Source organism: Rhipicephalus sanguineus, chromosome 1 (assembly GCF_013339695.2).
Source record: "Rhipicephalus sanguineus isolate Rsan-2018 chromosome 1, BIME_Rsan_1.4, whole genome shotgun sequence".
NCBI classification, from domain to species: domain Eukaryota; kingdom Metazoa; phylum Arthropoda; class Arachnida; order Ixodida; family Ixodidae; genus Rhipicephalus; species Rhipicephalus sanguineus.
In genome coordinates this window covers 232,498,610-232,525,586 of record NC_051176.1, presented here as the reverse complement: position 1 = coordinate 232,525,586, position 26,977 = coordinate 232,498,610, and the positions used below count along the sequence as shown (strand labels likewise).

Genomic DNA, 26,977 nt, shown 5'->3' with positions numbered 1-26,977 from the left:
AGTATAGCGAGCTTCATGAAACTTGTTGAAATGTACCTAAGTTCTTAGGACATAGGATGCGATAGTACGGCTAATAAGCCAATCGATAGTATACCACGTTAACAACAGCCATTCAATACAGCCATTATCCTTAGTTTTGATTGTTTGTCGCTCCAACTTCCCAATTTAGTAATATTTCGTCGAGCTCCTGCCGTCGAGATTACACATGTCCCGCTGGCATGAGTTCGGAAAACGCGTTCAATGGTGAAATGCCATTAGCTGCGAATATGGTTTGCTGCGCCCGTATAGAAACATCAAAAGTGGCATTAACACCCAGTCACATTCGCTGCGAATGACTTTACATGCCTTGAAAAATGATTTACGGTTGCGTCTTGTGTCTCGGCTATGGGTCTACGATAAGTCAGCACGAATCTTAAAACGTGACCGAATCTACGAATAGCGCATTTCGCTCTAGGGATCATGACTGAAGACTGTGTATGGACCCTTTGAAAACAATGTGCTTCAAATGTAAGCTATCTGTAAAGCCACTGCTGTTTATCTGGGTATTCTGCATATTCGCTTCTCAAGCGATAGTTAGGCATTCGGCTTCACGTAATACTACGCAATTATTTTCAAAACAGATCACTGTAGCTTTGCATCCTTTAAAAGAATATACTGTAATAAGAAACACCTTCAGTTTAGCGCAGGCAGAACTTTCGTATGCTACTTTGCACGCGCTACAACCGAAGCGCGCCACAGCGCTTGTAGTTTACCGTGCTGTGGATACGTTTCGCTCAACTAGATAAGTCATATGCGACATGCAAGTATTTTCGAATGCTTATCAGCACCACCGTCATCGGAAGCAGTTCCTAGCAAGAACGTGGCCTTCGCGATCTGCTCGTAGGAACATCTCGATGGCTAGTCCAACGGCCAGCAGCATACAAGTCATGCCGCGGCCTTGGCTGATCGTCATTCGTGGGTGCACTGGTTACGCGCCTTGGCGTCTCCAGCGTACATTCGACTCTACCATGTGTGTACAGCTTTGAAGCTGGGTTCACTATATAAGAAGGCCCTTTGATGAGGTACGGCCGCTCTGGACGGAACGCAGCGTTCTATCTATGGCGGCCGCGGATAAGGCTGAGTATATCCTGAAGCAACTGGTCGCATTCCAGCTACTCTTGAGTTTCCAATCTGCAAGCTGCACTTACCACGAGTAAAAACTCGCACAATTCTCAATGCCCGGTATGTTGCAGCGTGCAATGAAAACACCGACCAAGCTTACTATCCTTTTTCGGGGTCATCTGCCGAACGGCCTGACAGAAAGAGCTTAACGCGTTCTCGCACACAACATGTCGAGGAAGTGTTCTTGGGAATTTTCGTAAGACGCCAGGCCATGTCCTCCCACTCGTCAGGACGACAAAACGTGTGGCTTGTTTGTACCTTATCTGGCACGGCAACATGGCTTTCAATGTGAAGTATAAAATAGATGCGACTTCTGTCGGTTTCGCTATTGCTGTCTGCGTCGGATGACACCGCAGCCATCGTGTGCTCGGGTTTCTCGTTTGTTCGAGGTATCGCGCGAGCGCGAAGTGTCGAGCGTTGTGTTAAGTACGCAGCGTCTTCTTACTGCCGTACGCGCGTATCCATGAAAACGATGCGGTATGTTCTGCGCATGCGCATTTTTTTTCCTGCAGCCGTGCTGCATACATACGCTTGATACGTACGCCCAACAAAATGTCTCTATACAAAAACAGCCAGTGCGCATAATAATGAAAGATATTAATTTGAACATTGGACTAAGTTAATCCAGGTAGCAAGGCAAGAACTATGTACGCATAATCTCATTTGGGAATTGTCAAAGTGATGCCTAAGCGTAGAGTTTTATCGTAGCCTCGGAAACGACATGGTGCCGGCCTTCCCCAAAACGTTCGCTCTATAAGAAAAAATTCAGTATTAGAGGAGTATTTCTGCCACACATCAATATACGGCATCTAGCTTGCTAGCGTTTCCTTTCTTGGAAACCAGGCCAAGCTCAAATTATATCGTTCACGAAACTTTGAACAAAAAGAAAATCACACCATCTCCCGCTAAAGGGGACCATGAGGTGATGCGAAGCAGTGTTTCGGCATGTAGAGCCCGCGTTTCAGAGGGGGAGTGGTGAGGGGGAAAGGGGAGAGGGGAGGGGAGAGGGGAAGTGGAGACGGTTTGCGCATGCGCAGTAAGGGTGGTCACGCCGCACACCACCACCTCCACCACCGGATTGAACTCCGCTATAAGATGCTTTACATCTAAAAGGCGTCGAAAACCTGTTGCCAGAGATATCAACGCCCGCCGCACGATAGAAACGCTATTGGATCAGAAGAGGACAAATAATGAAAACCAAAAACTGAATGGAATTTTTTTCGAATATATTAAATTTTATATATGTCAAAGTAATTGGTGTATTCATGAGGGAGGTGAAATAACTAGAAGAATAAGGATGGGATGGGGCTCATTCGGCAAGCATTATCAAATCATGAATGGTAGTCTACCACTATCTCTCAAGAGGAAGGTATATAACAGCTGCATCTTACCGGTACTTACCTACGGAGCAGAAACCTGGAGACTTACAAAGAGGGTTCAACTTAAATTGAGGACGACGCAGCGAGCGATGGAAAGGAAAATGATAGGTGTAACCTTAAGAGACAGGAAGAGAGCAGAGTGGGTCAGGGAACAAACGGGGGTTAAGGATATCATAGTTGAAATTAAGAAGAAGAAATGGATATGGGCCGGCCACGTAGCACGTCGGCAGGATAACCGGTGGTCATTAAGGGTAACTGACTGGATTCCAAGAGAGGGCAAACGCGTGAGGGCAAGACAGAAAATTAGGTGGGTAGATGAGATTAAGAAGTTTGCAGGTATAACGTGGCAACAGAAAGCACAGGACCGGGTTGATTGGCGGAACATGGGAGAGGCCTTTGCCCTGCAGTGGGCGTAGACAGGCTGATGATGATGATGATGATGATGATGTCAAAGTAAACAAGAAATTAACTTTACAGTTTATCTAACGCTTGGTTAATATTTCATTTCCGTATTTTTTCTTGGTCAATCGCCATAAATGGAGGGCGTATGCAGGCAGTCTGCTATGTGGGGTTGTGTTTAGTTCGCCCGGTTCGCCGCTTTGTCGGGTCAACGAGACATCGCTCACCTTTGCGCGGTGGTTTCGTGTGTATCTTCCGTAGGTTATTTGTTCGCTTGTGTCACGTTTACTGGCGTGACATTTCAGAGAGGTTTACTTAGCTCACATAATGTGCAGACTACCGCTCCTGTGACTGCAGACTGCTTTCGCTGGCACACGGCCGGCGTGCTCTCGCCTTTCGTTACGACCAGGGGCGTAGCCAAGGGGGGGGTTGGGGGGGTTCAAACCCCCCCCCGAAATTTTTCAATTTTGCTTGCGTATATAGGCACGCACACATACAAACGCACGCACGAACATACATAAAGTGTGGTTGAACCCCCCCCCCGAAAAAATTTCTGGCTACGCCCCTGGTTACGACGAATGCGGCATGCTAAGCGAGGAAACGCTGTACTACACAAGGTTCCCAAAGTGATACTTTCAAGGCTGCTGTTTTACTCCAGTGGTTTTCCTCGAATGGGCAAGGTGAGTTTTCGAACTATTGCGTTATTGTGCTCGTGAGCCGTTCCAACATAATTTCATCATCACCGAATCATTTCGGTGTATATTGCAAGAAAATTATTTGACTCATAAAGCAAGCTTGCTTCTCCAATCATTCTTGTTGACCTGCCTTTTTTTCTCGCACACGCGATTGGCGAGTCATAAAGACTCAATAAAATCGCGTATTTATCAAAAGCATGTAAAAGGTCAGCAATTACAAAGAAAATCAATTTCGCGCCATGTAGTGCAAACGTGCGACATCGCTACCGCTTACGGGTTGGCGTCATACTTTATTTTTTTTTATTTTTTTGCTTGCTGTTAGTTCTCTGCGCAATAAGTAGATGGCTGTCGCAACAAGCCGCCAACTACTTGACACATGGGCTTCTATGGAAGTTTCGCTGCCAGTTTACATATACCTGGTCGCGACTGTCACCACTATGTTTAATGTATGTTTTCAAGAATGCTCGTTACCTCAAGTGGTGCTGCACATCAGCAATTCGAAACATGTGAAGGAACATTGCCAGCGTGGGGCAACGTTCTGACAGTTAGTTCGATGTTCTCTTATTCTAGTTAGAACAGGTGGCGCGTTGGGCTAGTTGGTATTGCATGCTTGAACGGGAACAGCGCGAAAAAGAGAAACACGCAAAAGCGCTTCTACGTGTCCGTCTTTCTCGCGCTTTTTAGCACGAAAGTGCTTTATGCCGGCGTCCACCAAGGCTTTCATGACGTATTTCGGTCACGGAAGTACGTCAGCAAAATGAATTCCATCAGATGCCAAAGAAGAAAAAAACTATTAAGAAAAAGTTTCGCTGACTGGAGTCGAACCCATGACCTCTCGGTCCGCGACGATGGCTGGCGGGCGTTTAGCCCACTGAGATACCGCCAAACACATTACGGAGGCTACATAAACGCGCCTTTTATATTTCACACTATCCTCTAACAGTGCTCTTCGATGGATGCATGGATGCTATTAGCGTCCACTTTTAACAGAGTGGTGACATCTGTGCCACCAGGCTCGAAAAAAAAAGAAAATGCGCCGTTAGTACGCCGTCCCATACGACGAGTTTCCAATACAAGTTTAATTTTGTCAACCCTTTAACACACCGTGAGGTGCCGGCTTTAGTCAAAGCCTCGCTCATAGCATCCATCGATATCGAATGTCATCTTTGCTCGGGATTTACCATGTGCGGTGTCCACGTACACGTTAAGAAAGTCAGCTACCGCAAGGGTTAAATCATGATCATGGGCCATGGTCGTTAGTCGTCGTTACGGAGATGTGCCACTAGGCGTCAACGTGGGTGCGATGCGTCCACATCAAGCGATGCTATATCTGCGAAACAACAGTAGCCATTGTACAAGCTCACATATACCAGTGCACTGTAAATAATAAGCTACTTTTGTGACGCCACTTTTCACTTTCGTGTTATACGGATTCCTATGACGGAGGGATCAACCAATCATCTTTTTCGCCTAATCTTAGCGTAGTGTTCGCACAACTTTCCATTTTTGTTTACATGTGCAGTGAGGCTCTTCTTTTATCTCGATATTCTGACTATGATGCTGCGCTTGTAGATATGTGTGGTGACAGAGCCCGACATAAAACATTTGCTAGTCGTCGTTTCGTACTGCGTCTGTCCACACTCGTGCCGGATTTACTGGGCTGCTATCCAAGCTACCTTCAACATTGTTAAACTTGTGTGCCGCGTCTCTGTGTTCAAGAGTGGTGAGCGATGGGAGACCATTTACAGTACTGTGTAATATACTACAGGAATCGTTTCAATTTGGTATAACTATTTCAAGAAGACTCGTCGATAGTGCGGTGCACTCTAACTAGACTACGGAAGAGTGAGAAACCGAAACGGACAATCAATGGAGCCAATAAAACGTACGTGAGGCTGACATGAGCTATCTCTAAAGCCACAGTTATTTCTCGGGGCAACCTTTAATTTGTCGCCTTAAGAGGGAGTTGGGATTTCGCTTCACATAGCACCATACGATTATCTTTAAGACGAACCGCACCAGCTTTACATCTTTTATACGAATATAACGAAATAAAACAGTTGGCTGATACCTCTGGCATAGGAATCGATATAACACGAAAGTGAAACGTGTCGTCACAGACGTAGTTGATTGTTTATAGTGCAGTGGTATATGAGGGCTTGTATAATGTCTACTGTTGTTTGGCAGATGTAGCACCACCTGATGTGGACGCACTCAAGTTGACGCCTAGTGGCACGTCTCCGTACCGACGACTAACGCCCATGATCATGATTTAACCCTAGCGGTAGCTGAAGTTCTTAACATATATACGTGGACACCGCATATGGTGGATCCCGCGCAAATATGGCATCAAGAAGCACATAATAAACACTGATACTCGATATGCCCTCCTCGAAAGCGTCGTGAAACGTGAAGAGAAACGCGACGCGCGTTGTCTCTTCCCTCTAGCCTGATAGTTAATTCTCACAGGGCGAGCGGGGAACGCCGTGCGGGTGCGACAGCCAGGCGAGCGTCGGAGAGCTGTTTTTTTTATATGGATGGATGCTATGAGCGAGGCTTGGGCTAAAGCCACCACCTCGCGGTGTGTTAAACGAAATTGCGCTTCTATTGGAAACGCGCCGAATGGGACGGTCGCAGCAACGGCACGTTTTCTTGTTTTGTTTTTCGAGCCCGGTGGCACACATGTCACCACCCCGTTATAAAGCGGACGCTCATAGCATCCATCCATCCATCCATGCAAGAGTACTGTGAGAGGAAAGTGTGAAAGGTAAAAGGCGCGTTCATGTAGCCTCCGTTATGTGTTTGGCGGTAGATTAGTGGGCTAAACGCCCGCCACCATAGTCGCGGACCGAGAGGTCATGGGTTCGACTCGTGTCGACGGCAGCTTTTTAAATTATTTTTCTTTGTCATTTGATGGCGTTCATTTTGCTGACGTATTTCCGTGACGGAAATACATCATGAAAATTTGGTGGACCCCGGCATAAAACACTTTCGTGTTAAAAAATTAAGGGACCTTCGCACTAGTGGTGCCAAGCCTGAAGGAAGTGCGGTGCTAGGGGGGCCTTCTTTATTTCTCCTTATTTTTCTGTTTCTGTCTTCCTCTCATTCTTTCTTTTTGTCTCTTCTCCCTGTTTTTTCTCTATGTCTTTATTGTGTTCTATTTCTGTCCTCTATCGTATCGATTCTCTTCTCTTCCTCTTTCACCTCTCGTTTTCCTATTTCTCGCTTCCTCTATCTCTCTCTCTCATTTTTCTCTGTTTCTTTGATTCTCTCTCTGTCTTTTTTTCTTTCTATACTATGCTCTACTCTCTCTCCTCTGCCTTTCCTTCCTCCTGAATTCTCACTTCCCCTTCCCACCCCTTTGCTACGTTATACTATACAAGGCTATGCTATGCACTGCTAGCATGCCTACTACAGCCGAGTGGTTACACGCTCGTCTGGGATCGTGGGTACGCAGGTTTACAACCATGCCTCGTGAATAATTTTCTTTTTTCGCCGAGAATTTCTCTCTTTTTCTCTCTCTCTGTAAACGTTCTCTCGCCCAACAGTGTATTGAATGTCACGTCGGACAAATCGGCGCACGCTGTTTTGGGAGCGAAGCAGTACATGAAGAAGAGGATGAAGAGAGCGCGTGCCAGTTCATGAATATGACAATTTTCTGTCGATGACTAACGGCATAACGAAAAGCTTAACCAGCGCCACTGTGAACGCTATAAAAAGTTAACAACAATCATCAATTAGAACCTTAACTTTGGTTACATGTCACTGTAACTTCCCAATTTTGTAATTTTTAGTCGAGCTCCTGTCGTCGAGATTACACATGTCGCACTTGCATGAGTTCAGAAACCGCATTCAGTTGGCGAATGCCATTGGCTGTGAACGTCATCTGCTGCGCCCCTGTAGAAACAACAAAAACGGCACTAACACCCAGTCACATTCGCTGCGAATTACATAACATGGCCGTGCAACAGGGGTATACGGCTTTCGCCTTGAAAAATTGTTGACGGTTGAGAGTCTTGTGTACATGGCTATGGCACAGCGATAGGTCAGCGCGATCCCTACACGTGACTGAAGCTATGAACAGCAGCATTTGCTTTTGGAGAGCAAGAAGGGAGACTGCCAATGGATCTAACTGAACCTACATGCACATTTGGATCGGAACCTAGCACCGCCCTACAGTCAACGGAGCCAATTCAATCCACAATCTTCTCATATGTGCTATCTGTAAAGCCAACGCTCTATCTCTGGCTATCGTTCATATTTGCTTCTCAAGAGCTAGATAGCATTTCCGGTTCACGTAATGTTTTACTATTGTATCCCAGATAAATTATACCAGCCCTACATCCTTTAGAACAACATCGAGTGAGAGTATACATTTTTAGTTGAGCGTCCGCAGAACGTTTGTAAACAGTGCACAATATGTTGCGCGCACTGCAAGCAAAGCGCGCTACAGTACTTCTTGTTTAACATGCTGTGACACGTTTACGTTTCGCTCAACTAGATAACTAATATGCCTGATGAAAGTGTTTTTGAATGCTTATCAGCGCCACCGACATCAGAAACAGTTCCCAGCAACAACATAGCCTCAGTGATCTGCGCCCAGGAAGATCTCGGATGCCAGTCTACCGGCCACCAGCATACAACAAGGCCGCGGCCTTGGCTGTGTGCATTGTTAACATCGTTCGTGGGTGCGTTAGTTTCCCGCGTTGGCGTTTCCCGCGTAAATTCGACTTTACTATGTTTGTACAGCTTCGAAGCTCGGCGCACTATGTAAGAAGGATCTTTGATGAGGCACGTCCGCGCTGAACGGAGCGCAACGTTCCATCCAGCGCGGCCGTTGATGAGGCTGAGTATATCGTAAAGTTACTGGACGCATCCCAGGTATTCTTGAGTTTCCGATCTACAAGCTGCACTTTCAAGGACTTAAAGCTCGCTCAACGCGCGGTATGTTGTATCCTGCAGTCAAAGCACCGACCAAGCATACTTTCTCTTTTATTTGTCGAATGACCTGATAGAAAGAGATTAACGCGTTCCCGCACACAACCTGTTGAGCACGGTTTCTTGAGGATTTTTATCAGACGCCACGCAATATCCTACCACTCGCTAGGACGCTGGAACGTGTCTCTTGATTCTACCTTATCCTGCATGGCAACATGGCCTTTCAACGTGAAGTATAAAAGTGATACGACTTGCAGCGGGTCTCCGTCAGACGCCACTGCAGCCTTCATGTGCTCTCGTGTCTCGTTTGTTCGAGATCTCGCGAGATCGCAATGCAGTAAGAGTTGCGCTACATACGAAGCCTCTTGTTACGGGCGTACGGACGAATGCATGAAAACGGTGCGCTACGTTCTGCGCATGCACGTTTCTTTCCTGCAGCAGTGCTGCGTACGTAGGCTTGTTGCGTATACAGCCAACTAAAACTGTGTAAGCAAAAAATACACTACGTGTAACAACGAAATATGTCAATTGAAAGATGGGACGAAATCAGGCGAGGTAGGAAGGAAAGTAATATGTAATATACGCGCAAAATCGTCTTTGGGAATTGTCCAAGTGATGCGTAAGTGTAGAGCTTTATCTCAGGAAACAACATGGTGCGGGCCTTCCCTAAAATGTTCACTCTAAGAAAAAAAATCGAGTATTTGAGGAGTATTTCTGGCACACAACTATAATCGACATCTGGCTTGCTAGCGTTTCCTTGTTTAAAAACCCGGCTGTCACCCTTTTCCTATCAAGAATAATATGTCACACTGACAGCGCGCAGGTTGTTCGTGACCGAGAAGTACCGGGACTGCGTTGATTACGCAAGGAAAATGCGCGAGGTAGATGGCGATTATAATTGTGTGGCAGAAATAATCCCCAAATAATCGATCATTTCTTAAAGCGTCGTTGTGCGGGGGCATCGACACGACGTCTTTCACCCACTGTCTACACTCTTATTCAAGTACCGTATAACGTCCGGCACATAAACGGCCCATTTTTATTCCACCACAAGGTACTGCATATAAGCGGCCCTTCAATCGCCATTAAGCGTGACAAATTCTGCGGTGACGGATTGGGCCCGCTATATGCGGCCGCGAGCGGTCGCAACGCTTATATGGAGCCCGAGGCGGAAATGGCTCGAGCGGACGCAACGCTTATATGGGGCCCGACGCGAAAAGCGGACGCAACGCTTATATACAGAGCCCCGCCTCCCTGACCTTCGCCTGTGTGAAAAGCCACAAATACGTTTTATTTTTAATAAAAATTATGGCCTGTAGCATATCACGACACTGCTGCCACCTACATTATTTTTGGTTTAGACTGTAAGCTAACAGTTGCAACAGGTCTCGTACTGCCGGAGCACCACCAGCTTCCCGTGAACACATGTGTGCCGCGCTTACATGTTTATCGTGTATTGTGTGCGTTTATTGCGTGCTTATCGTACGCGACATTCGTCGACTGGGCATTTTCCGCGTGTTGGGGCGTTCTCCTGCCTTGATCCAGTGGCGGATGATGGTCGTTGTTCGTTGCCGCTCAACACAGCCTCACGGGACGCGCAGCTTTGTGTCCGCGCTCGAAAGTGCTTTCTTGCTTCGATCATCGATTACTCACGTTGATCGAGTGATCGAGTGTACTTCCGAAGACAATCCGCGTCCGAGTGTTTTGACAAGCGGCGACCGCGGTTCCACAGGAGCGGAAGCTTGAGCCTTTTGACGAGCGACTGTGAAGAGTGCCAATGCCAAACTTGGGTAAGTTGAAGAAGGTCGCTGAACTACGTAACTTTGTTACTTCATTGCATGGAAACTGTGATGCAGGAACCGTCGTGTTGGCACAGCGAGGATGATCAACCAGATACCCGATAGGCAGGTATGTTTTGTGCTTTGGGTACACTTATATGCGCGTTGCGCTACGCGATCTTATGCTTCGATCATGCAAGACTCGTGTCGTTGTGCTGTTATTCATTGACTGTTTACTGTACGAGATCATCGCTTGAGAGTTTCTAGAATCCCTTGTCGCCGTTAGAAAGTGTTTGCTTTTAAACACACGGGGTCGTCCCATAATGTTTTCACGGTGGTGATGCGAGTGTTCACCAAACTCGGTAATAACGCGCAAAAATATCACAAGACTGGGGACGTGATAGGAAAACACAGAGCCCTGACACGCGCACACGATGATGGATATGTTTTCGTGGTTGCGTCCCCGAGCTTTTCGCCAGAAATCCATGTAGTTGTTTTGTGGTTAGGATTTTAACCTAGCTGCCTCATAAATGTTTTAAAGGAGTTCACTCGAAGTAATGTATTTGAGTGAATTACGTTACGTACTGGTACTAGTGCACACTCCAACAAATGCGTACTTAATTTGAAGAAGCACATGTTTACATCAAATAGTGTTAGTAGACGAATATGTTAATTAAGCTAACGCATGTTACTCTTTGTTTCAATATTGTGTGTTTGAGAAAATATGCGTGAGCTCGAGTTCTGCCATTATATATTTTTTCTTAGCATCTTTAAGCACACGAGGTTCTCTATCACAAATAACTTAGATTGTGCTCATGTAGTGAGAATGTTGCTTTATTGTGTGGGGCTTTAAGTTATTGTATTTTCACGCTTTTTTTTTACTCAGCATAGTACCAATATTGCTCTCTTACTTAAATGCATAACCAAGGTTTAGTATGCAGTGATTTAGGGTTTATTTAGCTTTGTAAGGTCATAAATTAAAAGAAAAAGATCTCAATTCTCATATATGTTTCCAGAAGTTCACAGAAAGTTGGAAAATATTATCGGTTTTGTGAAGGGCTTACATAACTGAAAATGAAATCAAATTGACAGCTCAACTGTACAAGACAAACTAAATGTGAATTCGCTTTAGAGAACCAAAAGTTTGTTTCCTGAATGGCTTACATTCATGATGTAATACAATATGCATGGCTCATTCCCACCTCACACCAAGTGCACATGGACCATGCACACTCATTTTTTTTTATATTTTGATAAAAGTGTGTATATCGTTATTGTCATGTGGATCGCCCATATGGCTATGTGCATATTCCGGGTATTGCTTACAGTCTTGGGCAGTAACTAGTTACTAGTAACGCGTTACCGGTAACTAGTTACTTTTTTCGGTAACTTGTAACTGTAACTAGTTACTTTTAATTTATAGGAACTTGTAACGGTAACACTGTTACTTTTTACAGAGTAACTGTAATGGGAAATACCGTTACAGTTACTTTCCCATATCCTCTCCACCTTTCATCTTTCCACAACACGGCTCCCCTACCAATTTAGGAGAGGAGGTCGCTTAGAGAATTATCTACCCTGCAGAAGACTGAGGTCAGCAGTCAGTCTTTAACACAACTTAAGTTTACTTGTAAACTTCATGTCGTAAGTCAATCATGTTGGAACTGAACAACTTGCTAAATTCAAGTCGTTTTTTTTTTCCGGCGTATATATATCCTTTTTGTCACTTGAGCTTCTAGCTCGGTTCTTGGTGTACCGGTGGAACATCACGACGCCAAGTTTATATTCTCCTTCGTCCGAGGCTGCGCAATAATCGTGTTTGACTGACGGCTAGAAAGCAGCAGAGTGCGAAACGGTTGAGAGGCACAAATACCGTGAACTAAGTAATTTTTCAAAACCTCTTTGAAACTAATTGTAAAAGGTTTACTCCAACTTAATACAACAATTATTAACAAAATCACATGGACGTTTCGCCTCCTATGCATGTGACATCCTCAGTATACACTGGCAACAAGAAAAAGAAAAGGAAAGAAAAAAATTTGCGGAGATCGACCAGTGTCCCATACGTCCGTGTAAACCGGTAGGGGACCGTGGTTGTTGCAAGTTATAGTCGCATACAACTTTAGAAGTCAGCGGCATTTTCTCCTCAAAGGCAGATGAACACAAGCCAATGGGCGCGCACTCGGGACTGACGTCATGAGCGGGATGGCGGTGGCTCCGCCTTCGGAGAACATCGGCGCGTGCATGAGCGGGTCTATTTCTTTTCTTTAGTCGCGGAGGCGATCGTCTGCAGCGCTTCGGTCATCTGGGCCTCTCCTGACTTCTTAAGTTATATCCGACTATATTTACTGTATATGCTACGACACGACTCTTAAAGGTGCCATATACAGTAACTATATTGCAAGCCGACGCGTCGTGGCGAATGAACCGCGATTCCAGGAGTTTCTTCCCCTCACCTTCGTTCACGAGCCAGCGTCGTCGCAGTGTTTACGTCAAAGCTATGCCCTGTTCTCCGGAAGTGTTAAACAAGCTCCGTCTTAGAATGCGTTGCATGAGTTGCTTTAACAACATCCCGTTTGCCTTCTTTAAGCCTTGTTGACTCTTTCCTGCCCGTTTCGCCGATGCAAGTCGCGTCGCAATGCCCGCATCGGGCTTGTATATCACCCCACTCTGATCGTCTGCAGGTGTGCAATCTCTGGGTTTCGCGAACACATGCCCCAAAGTATAACGGGACTTAGAAACGGTTTGTATGCCCAGCGGACGCAAAGCTAACCGAACAGGGTCTGATACACCTTGAACATATATATGGAACAGACACAATGGACGTCGTCTTCATTCGTCACGCACTCTCCGTTGCTATTCGCATGCGCTTCTGGGCAGTGGCGGATCCAGAGGGGGGGCGGTAGGGGCGATCGCCCCCCCCCCAAAGCCTGTGTCAGCCCCCCCTCCCCCCCTGCCCGCAGTGCCTGTCTCTCTTCTCATCCCTACCCTAACCCCCCCCCCCCCCCGGTAATATGAAGGAACCGCCGCCCCCAAAGTCGGCACCTGGATCCGCCCCTGCTTCTGGGTGTCGTTAATAAACATCCTATGATACTGCCGTCGTTCTAGTGCATCAACCACATTTTCCATTTGGAGTATCAGAGGACATTTGTTATTATTATTTGCAAATAAATTCCCTTTTTCACCAACGGTGCATGAACAACAAAATTGATGCGACAAAATGAGGCGTACACAACAAATGCTTGTGTTTGGCCCCCTATTAGGTTTACTTCGTCTAGGGTTTTACCACGTGCAATTTTGACTGCCAGCATGCCTTCGTACATATTTAATAAATGAATTCTATCGTTTGGTTTGTAATCTATTATTTATTTTATACAGTAATGGAAAAGTAGCGACATTACTTTGTCACAGTAACTGTGACAAAGTAACGACGTTACTTGTAACTGTAACTGTAACAGGTTACTTTCGGAAACTCTGTAACTGTAACAGAGTTACTTTAACAGAGCCAATGACTTCACCCATTAAGCACGTGTTTTTCAGACACCTATCTCAATATCACTTAAATTCCACATGTGGGCTTTTAAAAGTACGCCGCCCGCTTTCCCCGCCTGTAGTTGCCTTACCCACCATCTTCTGCAGCCCTTCGTGAGGGTTAGACGTGCCGCCCTTCTGCAGCCTTTCCAAGTGGCTTTCATACTCCACTCTTTTTTTTTTTGCCTTTGACGGCTCTCGCTCAGTAGACCCCCCCCCCCCCTTTCCATATTTTTTCTTTTTTTCTCTCCTTTTTCTTCCTTCTTTTTTTCTTCTTTGCAGCTCCCCTTACTTCTGAGATGAGAGGCCTGAGCGCCGTTGCAAACTTTCTTGAAATGATGTGGCAAGGGTTACACTCCTCTCTAGTTTTCTCTTTCCAGGCAGCAATTACCAACAGCGACAAGCGCCACCGCTAGACATGACATCAACACTAACCCTTTAAAACTAACACGCCAAGGATGACAAGGTGCCTTTGACAAAGATAGGTCCCCCTATCGAAACGTCGGCCAGCCTGTCTGAGGCACTTTCTCCTGTTTGAAACCTATCCCACTTTTTTGGCTTAGGTAACTGTAACTGTAACACTGTTACGTTTTACTGGTAACGTGCCCATGACTGATTGCTTACTGTGTACATGTGTGAATGTTGAACACGCAATGGCACTCTTTCAATAGTCTGCAAGTGGCTAGTCCACTAATACCTGTTCTTATTGCACCCTGATCCCTTCATTCAAGGATCGATCTCTTTAATATATGAACATAGACTTGCCGGAAACATGTTTGGTACTCACTATCTGTGTGTGGTTGGGTTTGTTTTGCGTTAAAATCAACATTTCCTTGTGGTATCTATTATGCATGTATCAGCGATGAGAGCTGTTCATGGCACCGACACAGAGGACAGGTTGCAGTACAAGATAGGAGCATACTTCCTGCAAGCCCGGGCAAGCCATAATGAGTGGTAGGCATTTCTTTTCATCACTAGATTGCGACAGTTTGGACACGTAGCACCTATAGACCTTATGCAAAATCTGCTGCCTTTATCGGCCGCTGTGTGCATTTCTGCCATGTTGAAGGCTAAGCGCGCTCCGCATGTAGACAAGCAGCGTACGTATCAACGTGTGGCGGCTGATAAGAACGGAAATGCCAACATATTTTCGAGTACTGTGTTGCTCAGATTGAGGAAATTGGGATGCTGAAAGAAGGTTTGCAGGAAACAAGCCTCCATGTTAGCACATTTCCTCGCGGCCGACGAGAATCAGCTGATCGTTCCGTTGCTTCGGTTACTGCTTACGACTAACGCCATGTTTCCGTTCGCCGTTCTTAATATATGCGGTATGTGACAGCATCGGCACTCATCAGAGAACACTCTTTCATGTCATGCCAGAACAAGAAAGTTTTCGCATTGTGTGCTTGCTGCAGGCACAAACCCGCTTCGTGTACGAGCTTCAAAGCTGCATCGTGGCTACTCGCGCATGCCTGCACTGCTCTTGATATTAGCTTGTTTATTAAATTGTGATAACAATTACATGTTAGACAGATAGCTCGTGCGCGTAATTGATTCGCAGCAGACGGACCGATTGTGCTGGAGCGTGTTGTTTGTAGTTTGTTTTCGATGGTGGAGTTTAACAAAGTAGCGTTTGGTGGGATGCTTTGCGCACGTATTTCTTCACTATGCGTATTTTTCAAGCATTTCATGTGGTATCACTGCCAGGTTCAGACGGGTTGCCCGGATGTCCTGACCGCCCCCACCCCTTACTTTTTTTTTGTTTAATTTATACCCCAGGAAGAGCAAATCAGGTTCTCCCAAAAGCTGATCCCCCCTTCGGAAAAATCCTCTATACACTCCAGTGTGTTATGAAATGTTAACAGGTGCTTCAAGTGCGTGGCACTTTTCTTATGAAACTAAATAAAATGCTGTTACGGGAAATGTGCTACATTCGACCGTGGGTGTGCTACCGCTGGTTATGCGCTGAGACGGTTTCAGTCGGTGAAGCAAAACTGCCTTGCCGCAACGGGTTTAAATTGTAAAGCACCAGTAGGCCCCTAAAGCGACAATGTGAACACGAATATTCTTGGCGTTTCCTGTTATATAGGATCACATATCGGAAGGATATTCAATAAAATACCAGCTGATCGGCATCTACTTCTAAGAGACACTACACTTTTCATGTTCACTTTTCACGTGCGTGAGATGCGCAATTTTTTACATTTTAATCGCGCGGTAATTCTGTACATAACATAGGTCGGATGACTACAACAGCGAAATATTATTATTTCAAAGATAAAAAGAGGACAACGTTTTATTTAAAATTAGATGGACACTACATCAGCTCGACATAGGCTGTCCCTCATGAAATATGCTTTGAATTGGGTCAACTGCACTTTCTTACCGTCATCGCTGTGCCTAGCCGCGCTAAATAAAGCCTCTTCCCAACCATCCTACATTATACAAGCATGATATTCAGATAGCTAACAACGCTTTATTTGCTACACTGAAAACAGACAGGCCAAATTTGTAATGTAGCGCAGAGCTTCATTATCGACGACGGCAGGCCTGCACGTGACTCGCAGTGTCAAACTTGTACCTTCTTCTCGCTGTGAGGCGGTTCTTTACACGTAATAACCGTCAACGTAAATAACTATTTTTCCTGGACGCAGCTGTGCCTGCGCATGTTGAAGTTTTTCTTTTTAAATTATAAATATGTGTGATCTGTGTCCCTTCTTGTCCTGTCTTCACTACTCTCTGCAATAAACATAATGGTTAAAAGGGAGCCGTCCGGCGACCTAACAGCTCGTCACTATCAGTGGGTTAGTAGGCCTTGAGGCGCTCCACGTTGACTATGTCGCGCCCTTGACGGCGCATGTCCGAAGCTGGTTCGATGGGTTCGATCAGGTAGTTGACCGGTGATGTGCGCTCGACGACCCGGTAGGGGCCTTCGTATTTCGGCAGTAGTTTTGAAGAGAGGCCAGTTGCAGTGGTAGGGACCGAGAGCCATACGAGCGCTCCGGCAAGGAACGTGGACTCAGAAGTGGTGGTGCCACCGCGAAGGCTCTTCTGCCGCTCTTGTTCGTGCGTTGTAAAGGTCTTTGCAAGCTCGCGACACTCTTCAGCAAGCCTGGCTGTGTCAGAAATAGGCGCACACTCAGATGGATCCGGCTTGTAGGGTAGTATCGTATCAGTGGTGTGCGACGGGTGCCTTCCGTACAACAGGAAGAAGAGTGAAAAACGAGTAGTGCTCTGAGGGGCGGTATTATAGGTGTAAGTGACGAAGGGCAGAATGGCATCCCAATTTGTGTGATCGGCGGCGACGTACATTGAGAGCATGTCGCTGAGCGTGTGGTTAAAGCGTTCGGTTAGGCCATTCGTCTGCGGGTGGTAAGCAGTAGTTTTGCGGTGAACAGCATGGCACTCTTTAAGAATGGCTTCGACGACTTCCGACAAGAAGACACGGCCTCGATCGCTGAGAAGCTCCTGGGGTGGACCGTGACGCAGCATGAATCGGTGTAGCAGGAAGGAGGCAACATCGCACGCTGTAGCCGCTGGGAGGGCAGCGGTTTCGGCGTATCGCGTTAGATGGTCAACGGCGACGATGGCCCAACGGTTACCAGCCGACGTCAGAGGAAGTGGTCCATACAAATCGATGCCCACGCGCCCAAACGGACGGTTAGGGCAATGTAATGGTTGTAGACGACTGGTGACACGTGCGTTGAAGGTTTTCGGCATTCGCAACCGAGGCAGGAGCGGACGAACTTCTGCACGTAACGGTACATCCCTCGCCAGAAGTATCGTTGTCAAATGCGGTGGTAAGTTTTGGATACCCCAGAGTGCGCGCATTGCGGATCAGAGTGGAAGGACTCGCATATTTCAGCACGCAGACTTCGGGGTATCACAAGTAGCCACTGGCGGCCGTCAGCGTTGTAATTGCGTCGGTGCAGTAGGTCGTCACGAATGGCGAAATGGTGGGCTTGACGACGCAATGGGCGAGTGGTTGGTGTTGCCGACGAATCAGTGAGCAAGTCTATCAGCGAGGTGATCCATTTATCCTTGCGCTGCTCGGTAGCGATGGTGTGAATGTCGATGGAAGAAACAGCAATGTGAGATACTGAGCAGGAGGCATTGTCGTCAGGCAATGGGGAGCGCGAGAGGGCGTCGGCGTCAGCATGCTGGCGTCCGTTGCGGTACAGCACGCGGATGTCGTAGTCTTGCAGGCGAAGTGCCCAGTGGGCGAGACGGCCCGAGGGATCCTTCAATGACGACAGCCAGCATAGTGCATGATGATCGGTGACGACATCAAATGGGCGACCATACAAATAATACATGAAAATTTATTACTTTGAAAATTATTAGAGAAATACAAATGCAGAGGTTCATTATTCACATAAAGGCCTATCCATACTGCAAATATGAACAAGCTAAGATGTTCACAGAAGTAACCATAGCGTCCCAAATTTGACTAATTTTCACTAACGCAGCGTTTTTCGTGAATTTTTAAAAATACATAATTTGCTCAGAATTCCATGAAATTATAAGAGCTATTTCTTCTTCACTTTTGCTTATGCTAAATAGAAAGATATTTGTAATGTATAGCTTCAGTAGCTGCCAGCATGGTTGCGAATTTACGAAAACGCACTCTTCGTAAGATGGTCGTCGTCAACCGGCGACGCTTGTAGAATTTTCCTGTGTTAAAAAAAATTTTTATTTGAAAACGAATTGCGATTTCGTGCTGTGCAGTCATATGTGCACAACATACAAAATTATCAGGAAAATCGGAAACATCAAGTATACACCTTTTTTTTTATCTTTCGTGGAATCGACCATTGTAAATGATGTTATCTCTGTGAAAACACTTGGGTTCAGGTGATATCTTAAGCATCTGCGTGATTTTTAGAAAAGTTAGTTGTGAGTTCAGCACTGCTATGTGCTCTTTTCTTGAGTAGCTGTGCCATCCTGTCAAGATGTTTAACAAGTAACAACGCACTTGAATGTGGATTCTTCTTTGTGGCAAAAGAGCGCAGACAACGGGACGAAGAACATACAGGGCACAGAGCTGACTATCAACTGATTTCCTTATTGGAAAGTCTGAGAATCTGTAGGCAGGCGAGCAAAAATCGAAAAATGGCACAAACGCTATCAAGTGACTCGGCCGCCCGTCATTACTATCAATTTGGATAGGGTTTACAAGATGTGGCAGAAGCAGATTTCATTAAAACATAAACACGAGCAAAAAATGGCAAAAAAGAACAATGACATGGCGGTCAATACCAAACTGATTAAAACCACTAAAAGTCTGACATTCATAAATCAACAAAAACGAAGAACCGGGGTCTAAAAAAAAAAAAAACGCCAGGCCTGTGCGGAAAGCGCGGCACAGTCACAGCGAAAGCTGGAGGAGCGGCATTTCTAGAGCCCGTTATAAACTCTCTTGTGGCTACTAATACAGGTACATTAGCAACGTACCCACTACGCCACAAATCATAATTTTTGGGAAGTTGGGAAGCATCCACCACATTAGTCGTTATTCTGCGGAGAAGCGAGGTACCATCTGTAAGGCATTATGTGCAGTTTGTTGATGCGACGGTTGATGACGATGAAGAATTATGGTTGAGCCCTTTGTAAGGGGTTGGAAGCTTTAAACGACCCACGAGTTACTTAATTCATATTGTGTGAATCCCGGTCGTTATTTAACTGTCCCACCACGCTTTATAACATACGTTAACCGGAGAAACGTAGAGTGAGAGAGAGAAAGAGAGAGGGAATTAACTTTATTGAGACCCTGAGGAAATGAATCATGGGAGCCTTATGGGCTTCCTTGGCAACCAACAGAAGTGCACTTGCGAGGAACCCACTACGCTATAAATCATCATAATTTTTGTGAAGAAGGAAAGCAGCCAGTATGCAATTTTTCGTCATTCTGCGGAGAACCGTGCTACTCGCTAAATACCTGTAAGGCATTATGTGCACTTTGTTGATGCTGTGGCTGATGACGATGAAGAATTATCGCAAAGGTCTTTGTAATGGGTTGGAAGCATTCAACAACGCACTCGCTGCGCAATTCGCATTGTGTGACGCCCGGTTACAGAATTCGCGTTTGTGTGACGCCTCAACCATGGTACTCGCTGAACACCTGTAAGGCATTATGTGCACTTTGTTGATGCTGTGGCTGATGACGATGAAGAATTATCGCAGAGGCCTTTGTAATGGGTTGGAAGCATTCAACAACCCACTCGTTGCGCAATTCGCATTGTGTGACGCCTGGTTACAGAATTGGCGTTTGTGCGATGCCTGGTTGTTATTTTACTCTTCTACCACACAACATAACATATGCTAATGTGGTTCCTTCCCGACATGAAGCCTGTATAGGTTATTTTTGCACCGCAGTTTCAAGCACCGGCATGGCTCCGAGGTAGGACACTGGGCTCCCACGCAGAGGGCACAGGTTCGAACCTCGTTCCATCCTGGAAATTTTTTCTTTCCTTTTTTTTCTTATTTCGTGCGATAGTGGTTACGGACACCGGCGGCGGCGGACAACTACGGCGCCAAAAACGGCCGCTGAAGTGATCTCATAACAGCTTTCGCTGTAAAAGGTTTTTAAGCAAGTGACAGCAAGGCTAGAAAACTGCAACCACTAACAATAAAACAGAAAACAAAAGCATGTGACAACAAGCTTAGTGATCACAATTGAGGCTCATGGCAGCTAATTTCTTCGTCAAATAGTGCTAGTGATGGCGCGCTAACGCAAGCTGCTCCCCTTATGTGAATTATGTGCGCCTCACAAATTTTGTGTGCCCATTGATCCCGATATTTCATGAGAACTTGCACATTGTCAAGCAATGGGGAGCAGCCGCATGATGTACAATGCCAGGTTCCTGCCTGTTGTTGCTTTTAAAGAATTGGCATGTTCGCACATTTTGTCATTTATGCACCGTCCTGTTTGTCCTACATATGATTTTCCGCATGATAATGGAATGTCATAAACGACGTTCTTCACGCATTCAATGAAACGATTTCTGTGCTTCTTGTCACAGCAAGAGGAGATTGTTTCATCCCTGTTCACTAGCCTGCATAGGGAGGCCAGACGGTTTGGGGCGGAGCACAAAACTCTTACGCCTACGCTGCCTGCAGTCTTCTTCAACCTATGAGAGAAACCGTGAATGTAGGGAACGTCAGCCAAGGGAGAGCGAGTGTGCTTGTTTGGCCTGTTATTTCTGGTCGTTCTAAGAGTAACGAGCATCTTTTCAGCTAGGGAGGTCAAAAGAGCACTAGGGAACCCCGCGCTCCTCGAGCGTTCCACCTCAATCATAAAACTTGTTTCCGTCCACTGAGGGCATGATCGGATGAGGGCATTTCTCATGGCAGAATATCCTATTCCTGGAGTCACCCAGGAGTCATGCATGGAGTACCATTTGAGTAGCGAAAGGATGCTGTTATGCAACGTTACATCAAAGAAGCTGACCGAGCTAATTGGCCTGTATATGATAGCTGGCCTATCTATGACACCACAGCCCTCAGAAGTGCTGTATAGCGGTTTGTTTTCTTATGTTTTTGATCAAAGCAGCATTAAGCCAAGGCTATGGGGTTGGGCATTGAATACACGTGGATTATTCAAGTAAAATGGTAAAAATATCACTATTTCGAAACAGAAAGTCATCAATCATAAATTGCAGCATCTGTTGAGGTGTTGCGCTAAGCTGTTCGCTTCAATGCCAAACTACATTTTCACACTCTCTCTTGCAGGTTTCAAATACAGCAACTGTACCACCACAACAGTGCAGCACAGGAGAGCCTATCATCAGTGCCGCGTCGAGAAATTAAATAAAAAAGCGCTTACTCCTGGAAACTTCTCGTATCATCTTATTGGTTTGTTTGTGATTATAAAACTGCACTTTCATGGGAATTGAATGAACTAGCCCCATTTATTGTCCCATTGAAACTAAGTAAATTGACAATGTAGAGCTTGTTTCCAAATGCCTGCATCATAGGCCTACAAGTGTCGTCCGTTTCTTGTCTTTCGTCTGTGCCGCGCTGCACATTTTCCTGAAGATTGTAGTTAATATTGTTTGGGACACAATTGCAAGGAAAGTGCACACGTTCAAAGCCAAATTGCTAAGGTAGCTTGCTAGAAAATAACAAGTGGACTGCCCCCTTTTTTGTTTTGAAAGGATAAGTTCATGAGATTCAATTAGCTTAATCTAATCCAATAGCAGCTTTGAAAACCACTTCAGAGAAACTACTGCCGAGATCCTTTAGGGGGCCATTATGTGCACAGGTGCTGAAGTGGAACACGTGGAGGTTGAGAATTGAGCAATAAGGAATATGGCATGTATTTTAGGGTGATTTTATTTTTACATTCATTATTTTGTTCACACAATGCCCTATTACTCCAACAATAGAGCATATAGGTGAAGAACCCTTGTAATGCATCCTATTGTATATGTAGTGATGCGTGTGCTCTGCAGGTGAGAAAGACAATGGGGACATCAATGAACATCAATGTCTAGTGGGTCTTTGGGATTCTGCCGAAGACATCATGTTTGTCCTTCATGATGAACCGGCAGTGCAACCACACACGGACATAGGAAAGAAGGCACATAACACAGTGCTGTGTTTCGTGTACCTTTCCTCTGTCCGTGTGTGGTTGTGCTGCTGGTTCATCATGAAGGATAACCAACTAGCCCAAGTTTCAGTCTTGCTAGACATGTTTGTGCCTGCTATTTTTTTTGTGTCAACAAGCTGTCCTCCTACTCTTGTAGAATTTCTCACTGTCTTGTGTTTGCGTTGTGGCGTGACAATATTCTCTATATTTTCTCTCATGGCTCTACATCTCATTGTTCTGCTCAGTATGCAGCTGCGCAGCAGCATAACATGTTCCTTCATTCACTTAATGCACTAAATACTGGCATGGGTACTCGAAGAAATGGCACAAAATGTAACAACAATTAGCGGTGCCAGATGGAACACCTAAATGCCACAGTTCTACAGTAATGGGTGAAGGGAAGGGCTTGAAGCAGAGAATAGAAATAAGGGACCCATGCATACATAATTAAGTGCCAGGCTGGCACAGTGATGGATTTGGACTCAATGCCTGACTAACTTATTGCAAATATATGTCTCAACACTGCAAGGGAAAGGTGATGTTTTGAAATGGTGCCAGAAAAATAACAAATACATTTCAGGTCTCAACATTTAGTGAAGGACAAATCTAGTACTATATGCAAATACCCTTCATGTGGCACAATGTCTGACAGATGGTGTGCCGTGGTAACTGCCACGGAATGGGGCTGCATGTAAAGGATAATATCGAAGAATTGATCGCTGGGCAAGTTGGTAATCCATGACTACAAAGAACTGCGCGAAATAAACTGGCACAAGGAAGACGCTTGTCCATGCGTCTCCTTGTGCCAGTTTATTTCGCGCATTTCTTTGTAAAAAAGAATAATAGCTGCACATTTAGACATGTGTATGTCTGCACGCTTATGTGAGCCAGCGCTATATGAGCTGCTAATTCTGAAAAAAAGCTGCAACACTTGCGCTTGAACTACTACAGAATGTTTTTGTGTATAGCTAGTGTTGGCACTGGCAATAAATCTTGAATTCTCAAGCACAGTTTGTATTAGCTGCTGTACTAGCCAAAGCTAAGGATGCTGCATGAAAGCTGATATTTCAATAAAGGTGCACGTAAAGCTACATGGTCGACATGGTATGGAACAGGGGCGTAGCCATGGGGGGGGGGGGGGCTTGGGGGGTTAACCCCCCCTCGAAAATTTTCAATTTTGCTTGCATATATATACACGCAGACATGCAAATGCATGCACTAACATACATAAAGTATGGTTAAATCACCCCCCCCCCCCAAAAAAAAAAAATTTCTGGCTTCGCCCCTGGTATGGAACATGAGGGAAGTTGACTGGGACACGTAAAGCTCAGCATATATGGGTGTGCTATTAGTGTGAAAGCGTGCTTTTTATTTGCAGCTGTTATTTGCAATTATGACACCTATTGAGTATAAGAATTGTTCCTCTATATCTACTATTTAGTATTATACGTTTACATGTCGTGTCCCGTGATCCGAATCAAGCAGGATGCTACTGGCTGCACATTTTTAAGACAGGCGATTATTTATTCCTAGAAGTCAAGATTACTGCCCGAGTTCAGCCTCTTTTAGCATTTTGCTAGTTTATACATTAAAGTGTCGTTAAGCTGAAAGCATATTCGACTGGATGATGTGAAGTGAAGTAATACTGGCCCTTTTCGCTCCAATCACATCTCGTAGCCAAGGAAAGAATCACATTCACTCGTCGACAACGGGTGGAATACGAAAACAACCTTCAACCTGCCATGTTCCCCAACACAGGGCCTCCACCAGATCGCTCTTCGGCGCTGCCATGAGGTCAACTGAGGCATGTTGTAGAGCTTAACGTTCATGAACCTTCAAGTAGCAAAACAAGTGCATATTTAATTTGGGGTTGTTATTTAGATTTAACAGCGCCCATTAAATATTAGAATGTTTCAAGTTAATCTTTGCATTATTCAGTATAATTGTTCACATGATCCTTCTGAATCCTTCAAGCCACTTCTGACTTTTGAAGAAATAGCATAGTTTTATCCTTGAAAGCTGGATCATATTGTGACTTCATTCGATTTCAAGCATTGCTAGCTTCTTTTGATGCGACGCTTGGCAGGAAATTTAACATATGTTCTAAGGGGTGATGCGTGCTCTTTCCGCGCCAGTCATGCACTACGTTTCATCGTTTGTGGAAGCCAAGGGGAGCATCACTTCCAACTGTCAACAACGAACGAACCACGAGAACGAGCAACCTTCGACCAGCCGTCCTCCCCAGCATGACAATTCCACGGCATCGCTCGTCGGCGCCGTCAGCCTCGAGCTCGGGAGACTGCATTCTTTTTCTGCGAAGGCTCGTTGTTCTTTCGACTCAACAACAACGTTTCTCTCTCGTCTATACTATACCTGTCGGAGAGAAATGAGCGCGCCCGTTCTGAAAGCTGGCCGGTGGCCCCGTACGCGCTGCCCTACACTAAACCCATCTGTTGCGCGAATAAGCGATTATGTGTTTTAATCCGATTCCCTGAGATGAAACGCTACACAATACTGTCCGTATAAACGCACCGACATCAACGTGATGCTCGCGAAGGACGTGGGAGAGTGTACTTCGCCGAGTGGAGATGAGATCAGCTGACTTCACCGCCTGTAGTGAGTCAAACATCGCAGAAAACTTTTCTTTAGCGGCTGGTTGCACATCAGGGCACGTTCGGCTGCTGTATGATGCCGGCAAATGGAAATGCACTCGGAAACGCATCGTTCGTGGTTCACCTCTGTCTCCGTGCGGGATGCGCAAGCCGTCGGACGAGAAACATAATTCCACACACAAACTGACTGTTACCACAGAACATACTGCCCGCGACGGTTCGCTTGAGGTCGTGAACACGTATACACGCGCGCTGCATCTCACATGTTGTAACCGATCATAAAATCGTCCAAGATAACGTGAAGTGCATATCAATGTGCATATATAAAGCCGCGTAAGCCCACCCAGATCGTGTGGTGCGGTGGCGTAGTGCTTACAGTGTCTGCTTGTCACGCGGTTGGCCTGGGTTCAAATCCCCGTGGTGGTGTGTGTGTGTTGATACATAGTTATGACTGTCTGTGCAGTGTTCTTGTGATGTGTAAATGCATATTCATGAGTTGGAAGGCTGAAAAGAACAAAAGAAAGAGACATGCACGATCAAATAAAATGTAGAAGAAATTCTTTTTTTTTCTAAAAAATTTGCGAAAAGTACCACATATATTTTGACCGCATATTGAGCCGTATATAAGCCGGACAGATTTGACCTGAAATACCGCTTAACCAAATCGACGGTATGCGTTACTTTAAGCGGTCACTTTTAAACGGCCTTCTGGCAACGAGATGGCCTCGCATATGGAAGAGCCGCATAAACTTAGGCCGTATAAGAAAGAGCCGCTTAGCCGGAGGCCGCATAAAGAAGGGCCGCATAAGAGAGCCGTATAAGTAGGCCGCTTAGAGAGCCATTTATAAGCGTCGAAAATTTGACCTACTTTCCGCCTTATATGCGTTGTTTTAAGCGGTCGTTTGCTAAGAGTGTACAGAACTGAGCAACCAGATTCATTGTTTCAGATTATTCCCGCTACTCGAGCGTCTCCGCCCTCAAATCCCAGTTAAATCTTTCTACCCTCGCTCTTCGTCGTCGTGTCCGCCGCGGTGGTATAGCGGTTACGGTGCTCGGCTGCTGACCCGAAGGTCGCGGGTTCGATCCCGGCCGCGGCGGTCGCATTTCGATGGAGGCGAAATGGTAGAGGCCCGTGTACTTAGATTTAGGTGCACGTTAAAGAACACCAGATGGTCGAAATTTCCGGAGGCCTCCACTACGGCGTCTCTCATAATCAAACCGTGGTTTTGGGACGTAAAACCCCAGATATTATCATTATTCGTCGTCGTATTGCACGTCTCTGCCTTTTTCACAGATTCTTTTATTCAACCCCGCGTGACAACCACCTCATCCAGCCGGTCCATCGAGGTCATCGCACAAGTCATCCAAATGCTGTGATTCCGCCATGTGCCCACACCACCTCATTTCAGCAGCCCTTCTTTTTGCGCACCACCCGAGACTGGAATGACCTTCCGAACGAAGCAGCAGTCATCCGCGATTTTGCGCGCTTCAAAAATGCCATCCAGGAAGCAGACTCAACCACATCCTAACATACACCTTCATCGATACCGCCATTTTATGACGCCCACCCCTCATGTAAAGTCCCATATGGGACCTTTGAGGATATAATAAATAAATAAATAAATAAATAATAAATAAATAAATAAATAAATAAATAAATAAATAAATAATGTTATTCATATACTTAGTCGTTCTAAAAATTCAATGAGGAGGTCGCGCTGCAACGTGAGCCCCCCCCGAACAAAATTCCTGACTACGCCACTGCTGCCCAGCATACGCACGTGAAGGGCAGAAATTAATTTTCTCTATTGAACGATTTCATAATAGGTGATTAACTGATATGAGGTTGTGTTACGCCCTTGGCCTGGCGCCAACAGTGCCACTGTGGTCGTAA

General features: G+C 45.7%; 1 long non-coding RNA gene across 2 annotated transcripts in view; it reads left to right on the top strand.

Moving 5' to 3' along the window:
* The window catches only part of LOC125760335 (uncharacterized), a 58,406-nt gene extending 36,693 nt beyond the window's left edge, over positions 1-21,713 (top strand). The window contains exons 1-4 of one of the 2 annotated variants that reach the window (XR_007417877.1): positions 10,222-10,362; positions 10,429-10,480; positions 14,742-14,835; positions 21,613-21,713. This is a non-coding gene — a long non-coding RNA (uncharacterized LOC125760335). Of the gene's footprint in view, positions 1-10,221; positions 10,363-10,428; positions 10,481-14,741; positions 14,836-21,612 lie in introns of those variants that run through there. The other variant, XR_007417878.1, reaches the window with a different exon arrangement.
* The last annotated feature ends 5,264 nt before the right edge of the window (positions 21,714-26,977 follow it).